Here is a 13,062-nt window from a genome sequence, read left to right on the forward strand (position 1 = left end):
GGCCTACTCCGGCGAGCAGGGATCCCGGGGAGCAATCTGAGGCGACGGCAGGGTCGCGAGCGCCCTCTCCTGCTTGACTGAAGTAGAGCAGTGACGGCGACAGCTTGCAAGAGGGTCGCAGGGCAAGGCGGTAGCTGCACATCAAAACGGGAGAGAGAGAGAGAGGGAGGGAGATGAGCACAGGCAGCAGGGGAAGGAAGAAAGAAGGTACGGGAGAAGAGGCGTGGGGCTGGCTCCGGTGCTGCTGCTGGAGAGGAACGACGGGAAGAGAAGCTCGGGCTCCTGTAGGATTTGGGCGCGATGGTGGTTGGACAGGAGGGGAAAACAAGGAGAAGGTGGAGGCTGTGAGGGGATTGGGGCGCTGGATGGATGGATCGGGAGGAGGTGGGATGGTGTGGTGCTGAATACGAGGGAGGAAGGAGGCATGGGTTGGCTCGGGATGGATCCCGATGAGGATTTGGTGGAGTGACGGCGGCGGCGACGGGTGGATGGGACAAGGTCCCTAATTTCTAGGGTTAGACTGAATCTATATATAGCCAGTGGGTTTTTGGTAGGGGCTAGCTCGTCCCTCCGATCGAAGTCGGACGTTCGAAAAAAATAGGTAGGGAGTCCAAAAGGAAAAACGGAGATGTTTCATAGATGTTTGGGGATGATCTGAGTCCAAGGGTGACAACTGTCCGGGTCGGGTCCGGGACAGCTTTCGGACGCGCGCGCGAGGAGGGCCGTGGGCTGACGAGAGAGGTTAGGTTGGGCCTGGCGGTATGTAGTGGACTGTGTAGACAGTCTAGGGAGGAAAGAGAGGGAAAGCCCGGCACATGTTTCTGGATACCGGAAACATCCGACGTATGACCGGCTATACTGCCGCTATAGTTATCCGTTGGGGCATCAAACGAACTCCGAATGCGATGAAACTTGGCAGGCAGCCTATCTACACTATAACAACACCACATGCCAACTTTCAACCCATTCCGAAAACATTTTCCAGCCACTTATAAAATAATATTTCAGACGTGCCGCGGGCGCGTGCAAGTGTGTCTAGGCTCAGAACAGACAACAGACGGAACTGGAAGACCCGGACGGATGCAAGTTTCGAAAACATGCAGATGCAATGCGGATGATGACATGGCAAGATGCAACATGCAAACAAAAGACATGGCAACATCAGCGAATAACTGGAAGATAGCTGGCGCAACGGTCTTGGAGCGTCACAACACTCCACCACTACGAGAGGATCTCGTCCCGAGATCTAGGATGGCACCGGAGGGAAACGGAAGAGGAAGAGGTAAAACAAAGTTGCTTCTTTGACAAACGAGTGAAACCAGAGAACCTTCAGAGGTTAAACAGTTTTGAGAAGAGAATACAAAGGAGATGAATGAGGTTGAAAACACTCCATTAGAAAGGAGGAACAAGGAACATTACGGGAACCTCGTAGGTTGACAGACATAAGAAAAGGGTTACAAAGGACAAGTAGTACATGCAAGCACTCCGGTTGAAACGAGGTGTACAAGGAACGAGAAAAATCAATTACGACAACACTCCGGTTAAAACAAGATAGAGAGGGAAAACGAATGATATAATTTGGGCAGCACTCCGACTGTAAATGAAAGGGGTTGAATACTAACTTGAGAAGATTGGATGATACTTGATGACATCAACAACACACTGCCTCCGGAACTATTGAAAGAATGGCACAATGGGTAAGAATGATTTCAGACAGCATTCCGGTTGAGAACAGAGGTAAAACTTCATAAGATGAGAGAACTTGAATGAAGGACACGGCACTCCGGTTGAATGGAAAAGCAAAAGGAAAGAACATGATCTTTGACAACATGGGATGATGGATTGAAGTGTGCAACATCATAATGCCTCCGGAACAAAAGATAGAACGGACTAAAAGTAACAAAGAAGAAAACAACGTCTTCTACATCGAATGAATTTGAAAGCATCCTTCCAAGAAGGTTAAAACGGAGTTGTTGGAAAGACCAACAACGAAAAGAGTAATCTTGTTGTGGGCTTATAGAAAACATCTCGAAATTATGAGGTGAATTCTGCCACCAATGGAAACAATAGATTGGATTGATATGAACAAGAAGACGAGAAACTTATTTCACCGGGAGGATAGATGAAGAACTTGGGTCATTTATGAGCACCATAAATAGAAACAATCCTTAGGGAACGCTTTAGGTGAAACATGACACAAGATAACTCCAACGAAGAGGTTGATGGATTTAAAATACCTCATTCTTAACAACATGTGAATCATGAAACATGAACTCAAATTATCAAGAATGACATAATACCACCTCCAATGATACGGTAGAAAGAATTGCACTCCGGATTGCAAGATGAAGAATGCTTGAGCTCCTCTGAAAAGAATCTTGATGAATACTTCGAGAAGGAATTAAATCCTTTATGAACCATCATGTAGCGCCTCCATGAAGAACTCAGGTAAACAAAGGATAACGAAAAGAAAGAGAAGTTGAAAACACAAGGTGAAACCTTGTAATGATTTAGATGGATCTTTGTGATAATTAGAGCTTGGAACTCCGAGAAAGAAAAGATGAACAAAAAAAATCAAGAATTTATTCATCATGAACAAACTCCGAAGGAAGGAATTGATCACTTGGATGAAACAAGAATAAGAATTATGTTATGCGTATCCTTCACCAATTTAAATTGATGACAAGCAACGGATTTGGCATACTACTTATTCCCGCTGGAAAGGATTGATGAGAGATATAGCGTAAACTTGAGAAGGTATTGATGGAACCACCGGTGGGATTGAAACAACGAATAAATGATTTGATAACCAAGGAAGAGAACTCTTGAACGAACCACCGTAAGAATTGAAAATGAACGAATAAAAGATGAAGAAACACTGGGAAGGACTAGTAAATAAACGAAGATGCTTGAGAGAATTTAGATACATGAGAACGAAGAGATCACGAGCTGATAAGAGAATACTTGAATGATGCACCGGCAAGATTGGAGAACGAGAGCTGAAAGCTGAGAATGAATAAACCCGAAATGATGGTCTTCGGAGACTCGAACTGAAAAGACTCCTGAATTACTCCGGATGGGTAAAAAGAATTCTCAAAATCGAAAACAATTATGATAGGATGGCATAAAGCTAGTACCATGCATCTTGAAGAGAATGGAGCAAGATTTAGAGGAAACACTTCTTCTTTGGTCTTCCAATGATGATAATGGTGATGAGAAACACCACCATGAATTGTTGAGGCACTCCAGAATAATGGAGAATATAAAGGTTGGATCAACAATGAAAATAATTTGAAAGATCTTAGAGAAAGACATATGACTGATGATAATTCATTTTTACATCAAACTTTAGAAGATTTGAGAATAGATCCGAGAAAATAGAAGAGTCAGGTAAGATCCTGGGAAAAGACCTGTGGGTTAGGGCCCACTCAAAAGAAACACCGTTGAACGATTTAAAGATAGATTGCGCCGGTTGAATTAAATGGCTTGAATGAGATAACATCCTCGAAAGAGCTTGAACGAAAGCAGAGTGGAAACACGAATCCTCGAGATATCTTGAGCACTTCGGAACAATTGAATAGCAAGAAGTGGATTATTAAGAGGTGCACCGGTATGATAAAACATTTGAAACGAGGAAAGGGTATGATCAACAAAGCTTGACTTGAACCCACCGGAGAAGAAAATGAGTTAAGAGTGACGAACTTGAGGCTTCCTTAGTATCTTCATGAGAATCACCGGATAAGAACATGAAGGAAAACAATGGAGAGACTTCCATCAATAAAACGGATAGTTGATTAATAAATCTGAATTCTTGAATAAAAAGGGTGGGAGGGCAGGAAAAACAAAGGCAACTTGGGATGGATGAAACAAATAACGTTGAGAAGACTTGAGTTGATCTTGCGGATGTTGAAAAAGATCGGCTCCACTTGAAGAGAAAAACACGCCGGTTGAAAAAGGATTGACATGACAATCACGATTATCATGAAGGATTAGTATACACATAGAAATATGAGAAGACGGTTTAAGAAAGGTATGGAATCAACACTTGACTTCGAAGCAACTCGAATACCACAACTGAAAACAAAAAACAAAGGATTGGCTTGCAGAATAAGCCGGAACAAACATATGATAGAGATTTCGTCCGAAGTTTTCGTGGTGGGGCCCACACGGGCTCGATCGTACAGCACCATCATGTACAAGGCAGTGCACATGACCTATGAAGCGTCCCCGAGTCAGCATCGCCAAGGACTATTTAAGACACAACGAGAACACTGTAAAACCAACCGTGGATAGGCGGACCACTAGACGTCGAACCCCAATCTCATGTCATGCATCTGTCGGAAAGATATCCTAAGAGCTACTTGAATTCCTACTTATAAACTCTCGAAACTTTCTGGTTATGCAATCAGGTGTTGGGGATACAGGGGAAGCATACTATCTCACCCAAAACTAGCAAATCCTACATCCAGCTGTATCCATCCTTCAACACATAACCAAGAAACCTTCGGAAATCATTTACCTCAACCTTCGAAAAGCATCCGTTATACGAGTTATGGCAATACTCCCGAACTCCCGCCCCAGTACTGGGTGGCGTCGAGTTATCTCACCAACAACTGCATAAAAGAGATTTTCGATGTCGGCAAAACTCAGGTATTCCAGAACTGCAACGATAAAATTGCGACGACAACACCTCGGAGCTCAACTCCCCGGGACACTGCCACAACCTCTAAATGTCAGGAGGCACCAAGAACAATGTTCTCGTCACAAAACCATCGGAACGATTCCAAGATACCCGCGTGATCCTAAATTTTTTTAGTGAAATTTGAGGAGAGAAGAGTCAAAACTCTACGTCAGGAGGCCTCACTAGAGCGACGAAGGGACTGAGGAGTAAAAAGAATCCTACTCTCTGATATATATATATATATATATAATCCTAAGACTCAAAACATTTTGTTCTAGACTCAACAACGTCAGCGATTCGATCAAGCAGGGGGCTCCTAAGTCGGGGAAGGCTCTGATTACCAACTTTTAACACCCACGATGCAGCTATATCTCCCACGTGGCGGGGCACGACTTAGAGGCATAACCGCATGGTAGGCATGTCGCAAGAGGGGTAATCTTTACACATCCCATGTACTGAATAAGAAAGGGATAAAGACTTGGCTTACAATCGCCACTTCACACAATACATAAATATATCATACATCATCCAGAATACAATCAAGGCCCGACTACGGAACCAAAATAAAGAAAGACAACCCCAACTGCTAGATCCCCGATCGTCCCAACTGGGCTCCACTACTAATCAACCAGAAAAGACGCAAAACAAGGATCAAGATCTTCATCGAGCTCCCACATGAGCTGGGTTGCGTCACCTGCACTGGTATCATCGGCACCTGCAACTGTTTGGAAGTATCTGTGAGCCACGAGGACTCAGCAATCTCACACCCGCGAGATCAAGACTATTTAAGCTTATGGGTAGGAAAGGGTAGTGAGGTGGAGCTGCGGCAATCACTAGCATATATGGTGGCTAACATACACAAATAAGAACGAGCAGAGAAGCAACGCACGGTCGAGAAACTACAAGTGATCAAGAAGTGATCCTGAAACTACTTACGTTCAAGCATAACACAAGACCGTGTTCACTTCCCGAACTCCGCTGAGAAGAGACCATCACGTCTACACATGCGATTGATGCATATTAATTAAGTTAAGTGTCAAGTTCTCTACAACCAGACATTAACAAATTCCCATCTGCCACATAACTGTGGGCACGGCTTTCGAAAGTTCAAAACCCTGCAGGGGTCACTACAAAAAAAAGACACATCCGTGACATTTTGGGCCGAACGAAAAAAATTTCTGGCATACATATGACACTTCTATGACGATAATTGTGATAAAACCTGGTATCATCATAGATGTGGTGGGCTCCTACTTCTATGACAAAAAATCAAGACAGAAAATGGGCTTTTTGTCCTGGGCGGGCCGGAGATGCAGCTGCATGACATTCTTTGGGCCGTCCATGACAGAAAAAACCGTGGTAGAAGCGAGGGGAGGAAAATTTCGGGGAGTTCTCGGTTACGGTGGGAGGTGGGGGGCCGAGCGATGTGCGTTTCTCTCGTACACGTACGCACGTGCGTGCGAGGCGTTGGCTTTAACTAAACCCGAGCGAGGCGTTGGGCTCTAACTGAACCCGAGTGATTGCACTGCAGGCTATGCGTTACTAAACCCGAGCGATCGATCGATGGCTGTTAACTGAACCCGATCGAGCGATTACTTGGCTACTGCTGCTAACTGAAGCCGATCGATGGGATGAACAGTGAGCGTTGCGGGGGGGGGGTTGGATGAACAGTGAGCGGTGCCGTTGCCTCTGGATGAACAGGACCCCATGGTGTGGTGGAGGGCTGGATGAACAGTAGACGATGGAGGGGTGCCCGTGGAGGGGTGGATGAACAGGACCCCGTGGTGTGGAGGGCAGGATGAACAGTAGACGGTGGAGGGGTGCCCGTGGAGGGGTCGTTGAACAGGACCCCGTGGTGTGGAGGGCTGGATGAACAGTAGACGGTGGAGAGGTGGTTGAACAGTAGCCGGTGGAGTAGTGCGCAGTGGAGGCTGGATGAACAGGAGCCCATGGAGGCTGGAGGAGGTCGACGGTGGATGAACAGTAGCTCATGGAGGCTGGAGGGGGTCGACGGTGGAGATGAACAGTATCCCGTGGAGTCCCGTTGTGCGGTACGCCACACCCCTCCCGATCAACAGGACCCCCGTTTCGACCGTAGGAGGTCCGTTTCCTCCGTTTTGCTGTATGCCACAACCCTCTCGATCAACAGGACCCCCGTTTCGACCGTAGGAGGTCTGTTTCGTCCGTTTTGCGGTACGCCAGGCCTCGTTTCCATCGCCTCTTTCGTCCAACCCCTCCTGATGAACACGACCACGCATTCCGTTCCGACCCATGAACACGACGATGACGCTGTTTCTCCGTTCCGACCCAGCCATGTACATGAGCCCTCGCCGTACGTATGCGCGAGTAGGCGTTCGAGACCCCGCCCGTATGTACACATACGTGGCCATATTTTCTTTCTTGCACCCTGGCCGCCTCTACTACGACACGTGCGCGCCTTTACATCCACCAATATATATGTACGTACACGTTCGCAACCAGAATGACAACGCTACGTACGCTTCGACCAGGTGGGTCCCGACTATCAGGCACTTCCTTGCCTACGAAGATGTAGCTGGTGGGTCCCAGCAGTCAGGGGGGTGAATCGTTTTTTTTTGCCCGGACGCACTTTCTTGCGTGCGAAGGTGTAGCTGGTGGGTCCCAACACTCAGGGGGGAAACGTTTTTTCATGAAATATGGTGGCCCGTCCTGTGGGTCCCTGCTGTCAGGTGGAGGAATCATTATTTTCCTCGTAATAAGGAGGCACTTCCTTGCTGCCGCCGTGGACCCAGCTGTCAGCCTCTCCACGTACAGTCCACGTTCGATGGAAGTCGTTCCTTGACCATGTTGACCACGCCGCACCGAGAGCACCAGGGCGGTGGACGACGGCGAGGCCTAGGAAGGGGACGACGCGAAGCCGGAGAAGACGCGGCAGTGGATGCCCACGCGGAGAGGAGTATGAGGGTTCACTCGTTCGGCTGCGATGTGAGGCCGCCGTCGCCGCAGGGCCTGGCCAGCGGTGGGAATAGTAGGGGCGGTGAGGCCTCCGCGGCAGCACAGCCGACCACAGGAGGCAGGAGCAGGCGGCACGACTGGCGCTGCTTTGGGCGGCTGGAGCAAGAAGACCAGAGGTTGAAGAAGCACTACGGCCATTCGATGGACATCGTACGGTCACTGGAGCTAGAATCGTTCATATTGACTAAGTTGACAAAGCCCTTCGTCCCCGTCAACTTAGTAGGCCCACAGGTCAGCCTCCCACCAAGGTGGGTCCCAGCTAGTCGGGGGAGTATTCATTTTTTTGTGCGTAATAAGGAGGCACTTCCGGTGGGTCCGAGCTGACAGCGGGGGGAATGTTTCGACTGTACGAGGCCTCGCCGTCGCTGGAGAATAACAGCAGGTGTGGGTGAGTAGAGGGATGGCTAGGCCGGCGATGGGAGTACAGTGGGGCGGTGAGGCCTGCATGGCAGCAGAGCCGGCCGCGTTGAGGAGGGAGCAGGCAGTCCCGCCGGCGCCTGTTTGAGCGGCTGGAGCAGGAAGAGCAGAGATTGAAGAAGCACGACGGCCGTTGGATGGCCATCCAACAGTCACTGCTTGTGCGTCAACCTTTTTTTAGGAAAGCCTCAAATCTTTGGGAAACAACATACAGCCCATCTGCCATTATTTCTAATAATTTACAGCCCATTTGCTAATTATTAAGGTTTTTTTGGGCCCATATTCTTTTTGTTAGCATTACAGCCCATATTGTGGCCACGGTTAAAAAAATATACGAAATTTTGCATATTTCGGTGCGGTTCGAACTGTTTTTAATCCCGAAATTTCGACTCACATTCAAACTGATTTTAAAAATAAATGTATATCAATATAAAATCCAACAAATTGTCCACGCATAAAAATTAATGTAATTTCAAATCTCGAAATGAAAAAAAGATATTTGAAACTAATTGCCGGTTTGATGTGTTTTAAAAATGTACAACCCATTTCTCATTACTGATGGGCCATTTTCTCGGCCAGCCGAATGAAAGCTCTCCTCCTCGTCTTGAAAGATTTGCAGCCCAACAGGCCTGACAAAGAGACTTACTTGGCAAATCACAAAAAAACTGGGCTGTGGTCGTGGACCCAGCTGTCAGCCTCTCCACGTACAGTACTCTTCCGATGGAATGTCGTTGACCACGTTGACCACGCCGCGCCGAGAGCACCAAGGTGGTGGACGACGGCGAGGCCTAGGAAGGGGACGACACGGAGCCGGGGAAGACGCGGCAGTGGAAGCCCACGCAGAGAGGAGTACGAGGGTTCACTGGTTCGGCTGCGGTGTGAGGCTGCCGTCGCCGCAGGGCCTGGCTAGCGGTGGGAGTAGTAGGGGCGATGAGGCCTCATCGGCAGCACAGCCGGCCACTGGAGGCAGGAACACGCGGTCTCCCCGGCGCTGTTTTGGCGGCTGATGCAAAAAGAGCAGCGATTGAAGAAGCAGCAGGACCGTTCGATTCAAATCCAACGGTTACTGCTGCTAGAATCATTTGTTGACTAAGTTGACAAGCCCTGCGTACGCGTCAACTTAGTAGGCCCACAGGTTAGCCTCCCAACCGGTGTGCCCCAGATGTCAGTGGGAGGAATCATTTTTTTCGCGTAATAAGGAGGCAGTTGATTGCGTGCGGCCAGGCCAGCGGAGGGAGTAGGGTGGGCCGGGGAAGCCTGCGTGGCATCATAGCGGGCCACAAGAGGAGGGAGCAGGCAGTCCTGCCGGCGCTAGTTTAGGCGGCTGGAGCAGGAAGATCAGAGATTAAAGAAGCACGTCGGCCGTTGGATGGACATCCAACACTAAGTGCTGCTAGAATCGTGTGTTCATTGACAAAGCCTTTCATAAACAAGTTAGCCTCGAAATCTGTGGCGTGTACAGCCCATTTGCTATTATTATTTTTTTACTCATTTTCTAATTCATATGGAATTTATTACAGCCCATTTTCCATTTTTAGAATTGCTGGCCATTTTCTGGTCACTACCAGGGTCAAAAAATTAACTAAATTTGTGGGAAATTTTGAAAACTCGCAAATTTTTGCTGGGGAACGAAATATTCTTAATCCAAAAATTAATAGCCATAGTAAAACAAATTTAAAAATAAATTAGTACTATGTCATGTTAAATCCAATGAAATACGTGAAGAACAAAAACAAAAAAAAGAAACTTATATCCCATTTGCTATAATTTTTTTGGAATTTTCAACCCCTTTTGATATTACTTTTAACAGACATTGACCATACTCTTAAGCCAGGCCGGAATGCATCCCTCCTCGTCTTGAAAGATTTGCAGCCCAGTAATTCGGAGAAAACAAATAGGCCTAGCTTTGGTATTCTTCAAAATGAAATACTGGGCTAGCTATTTTCCCAAAGAACTGGTGCATGAGCATTTAGCTTTATTTATTTATTTATTTGCTTATTTATATTTAGGGGACCATGAGCATGTACCTGGGCCAGATTCATTTGAGAGCCTCCCTTCCAGTTAATTATGGGCTTCTCTATTGGGCCTTCATCAGTGGGTTGCATGTTATCAACAAGTGGAAAATGTGTTCTGAGTTTCAAAAAAAATGTGTTCCGTATGATAAATAGTATGCTCTACGTACGGTACGGGGCACTAAAGGATCGAACCGTGCAACGACTTCCAAAACATTGTGTTTGTCGTTCTAACAACACATTTATTCAACCAACAGACGAAATATACTACTGATTGTACATTGAAAACAGCAGCAGCAGCAACCAGGGCTGGGGGTGCAACAGAAGCAGTAAGCAGGCCAGAAGAGTGAAGACGCAGCTCTCTCTTCCAAACCAAACATCAGCCATCATTACAAAAGGGCTACCAAAAAAGAACAAGTGTATGCATCAAACTAAATAAAGTTCCTACTACACCAAGTGTACGCATCTAACTAACTGACTCGGTTAGACGTTACTATTTATTAAGCTGTGGAGATTGGCTGATAGCTTAAACCAGATGGGCGCCTGACGGGGGAAACTCCAGCCAGCAGGTCGAAGTCTGATACGTGCGACCCTCTCTCCTACTTTGGGCTGCAGAGCGTGGCGGCACATATCAGGGTATGGTGCATGCAGAGACGCATGGTATGCTGTGTACACACAGTTTTGCCTGATGAACGAAATCACGCTGCCATCATGATCCTTGCCGTTGGTTATCTCCTGGTTAGTCGGATAATTCAGTCCGACAAACAGAGAGTGTGTACCAAGGCTACTTACCAGCCTCCAGTCAAAAATTCATGAAGGCCCAAAGAAGCTGGGATCCTGCTCAAAGACCTTGCAGTGACTGTGATTGTATTCCACGAAACAACACGTCCGGTACGTGCGAATGATCATCAATCTTTCGCCGTTGTCTGATCGAGCCAGGAACCACCTACAACTGCCATGCCGCTTTTCTTTGAAAGGTTTTGGGATTAGGAAGGGTAGGGACACCAGGCGGCCTACAACATCATATCAAGTTGGAGTCAAATAAAAAAGGGCTCTTGGTTTAGTTAATCTTAAGAACAGCATGTTATGAGCATGAATATTTTTTCAGCAAATGTTGACAGTAATATAAGCAAGCCATCATGATATCATAGGAAAGTAGCATACTGCTGTAACAGCCCTTCGTAGCGATGACTGGAGTAGGCCAGCAATACGTCCAGCCATAGAAGGAGTCGACAGCGTAAGGCCCTCTTTGGTTCAGCTTTCATCAACGGATTCCGCTGTCGCGCAGCAGAATCTGAACCAAAGGGCGAACCCAGCAGAATCCGATTCCAGAAATCCGCTGCCAAAATCTGAATCAAAAGCAGAAGCAGCCCAGGACGTGCTTTCGAAAATCTGATTCCGCTGCGGGCCAAAATCTGAAAAAGCTGTATCAGCTGGTTTGCCAAATGACCTATATCTTTTTCACATTAGATTTTTCACAACTGTTTTTCCACAGCAGATTTTTCACAGCTGCTTTTAGAAATCCACAGCCGAACCAAACAGGGCCTAAATGAAGCCCTTGTGTTCAATTGCATCAGAGAACCATGGAGGAAGTATGATCCTGTGATGGACGTGCAGATTTATCCACTTACCGCAGTGACCTGTCAGATAGGCGAGACCGCGGTTGAAGAACGCAATTAGCCTGAAGTCTTTATAATTCGCAGATCTTGTGGGCACTTGGCATATTACAACCTTGAGAAAATCAAACTTGGTATCATTTTGGCTACTGTAAGATTCTGAGTATTCTGGGTCGCGGTGCCAAAGCAGTGCAGTGTTAATCGAAGGAAGGGGATCAATCACCGGGTGTAGACCTCCACAAGCATCCAGCTGCCGCGACCGTCGACGAGCACCATCCAAGACGTGTTCATGCCGACCCAGTACATACCGTTAATGTAGTTGAGGCTGGCGGGGATTGGATCGCAGTCAAGGGGGTTGATGCTCGCCACCCTACGATCGTTATGCTGCGTGACATGCCGTTTTTGAAGATCAGGCGGCATCGGCAAGCAAGGAGCTGGCTTAAAAAGCTCTGGCCTGAGGGCTTTGAGTAAATGGTACAGCCCCGACGAGCACGCGGCGAGCGGCATGGTACTGAGATTGTCCACACGCGAAACAATGAGCTTGATTACCTCTGTGGGGAGCGAATTCCAGCCACTCTTTCGGTGGACGCTGCTCGGTTCTGCCATTGTTAGTGCTTGGGTTTCGGACGAGGGGGGAGGCGCCTTAGCGGGGATGGAACATTGGACGAGATTATGTGCGGACAAAGATGGAGAAGCAAATATGTGCTGCGGGAAGTGGACAGGTGATGATGACTACATCACGCCGCTTGACTTACGAGACACATACCAACAGCGTAGGGTCATGTCGATGCCAGACAACTTGCTTGAGTGATCACAGTACTGGTACTCCCTGCAGTGCTATGCCCTAACTTGCTTGAGTAGAGTAGTAGAGTAGGACTCTGCTCTACTACTAGCACCGGAGGAGTAGTATATTCTAATCTAAAATAGTTACAAACTTCAATGCCTGAGCGTGGAACGACTACGAACCGTGCTCAAAGACCGTGTCTATGTGGTGTTTGGACATGGGCGACGACCTCAACGCCAGTGGTGCTGCTCCCGTTGCACCGTATGTGTTTCTGTCCTTCCTGTTTGAAATCGTGGTGGAATTCATGTTTTTACTCTGTATCCTACTACTATGCTAGTCCACATTATTAGTTTCATCTCTGTTATAGCCATCATGATTTATTTTGTGCTTATTCGGATTAAATCTCGTAGTAACTTGCTCATACATTCAACTGGTGCAACGTCCCCTACAGCCACTCCCGTTTCATGGACAGCCTGGTCGATGTTGGAATTTTGCTAGTAGGCCTTTATAAGGTGAGCTCTTCTACCACTTGTATGAGCATGAGAAGAGGAGACCTAC

This window comes from Triticum urartu, chromosome 5, assembly GCF_003073215.2.
Source record: "Triticum urartu cultivar G1812 chromosome 5, Tu2.1, whole genome shotgun sequence".
In the NCBI taxonomy this organism is placed as follows: Eukaryota; Viridiplantae; Streptophyta; class Magnoliopsida; order Poales; family Poaceae; genus Triticum; species Triticum urartu.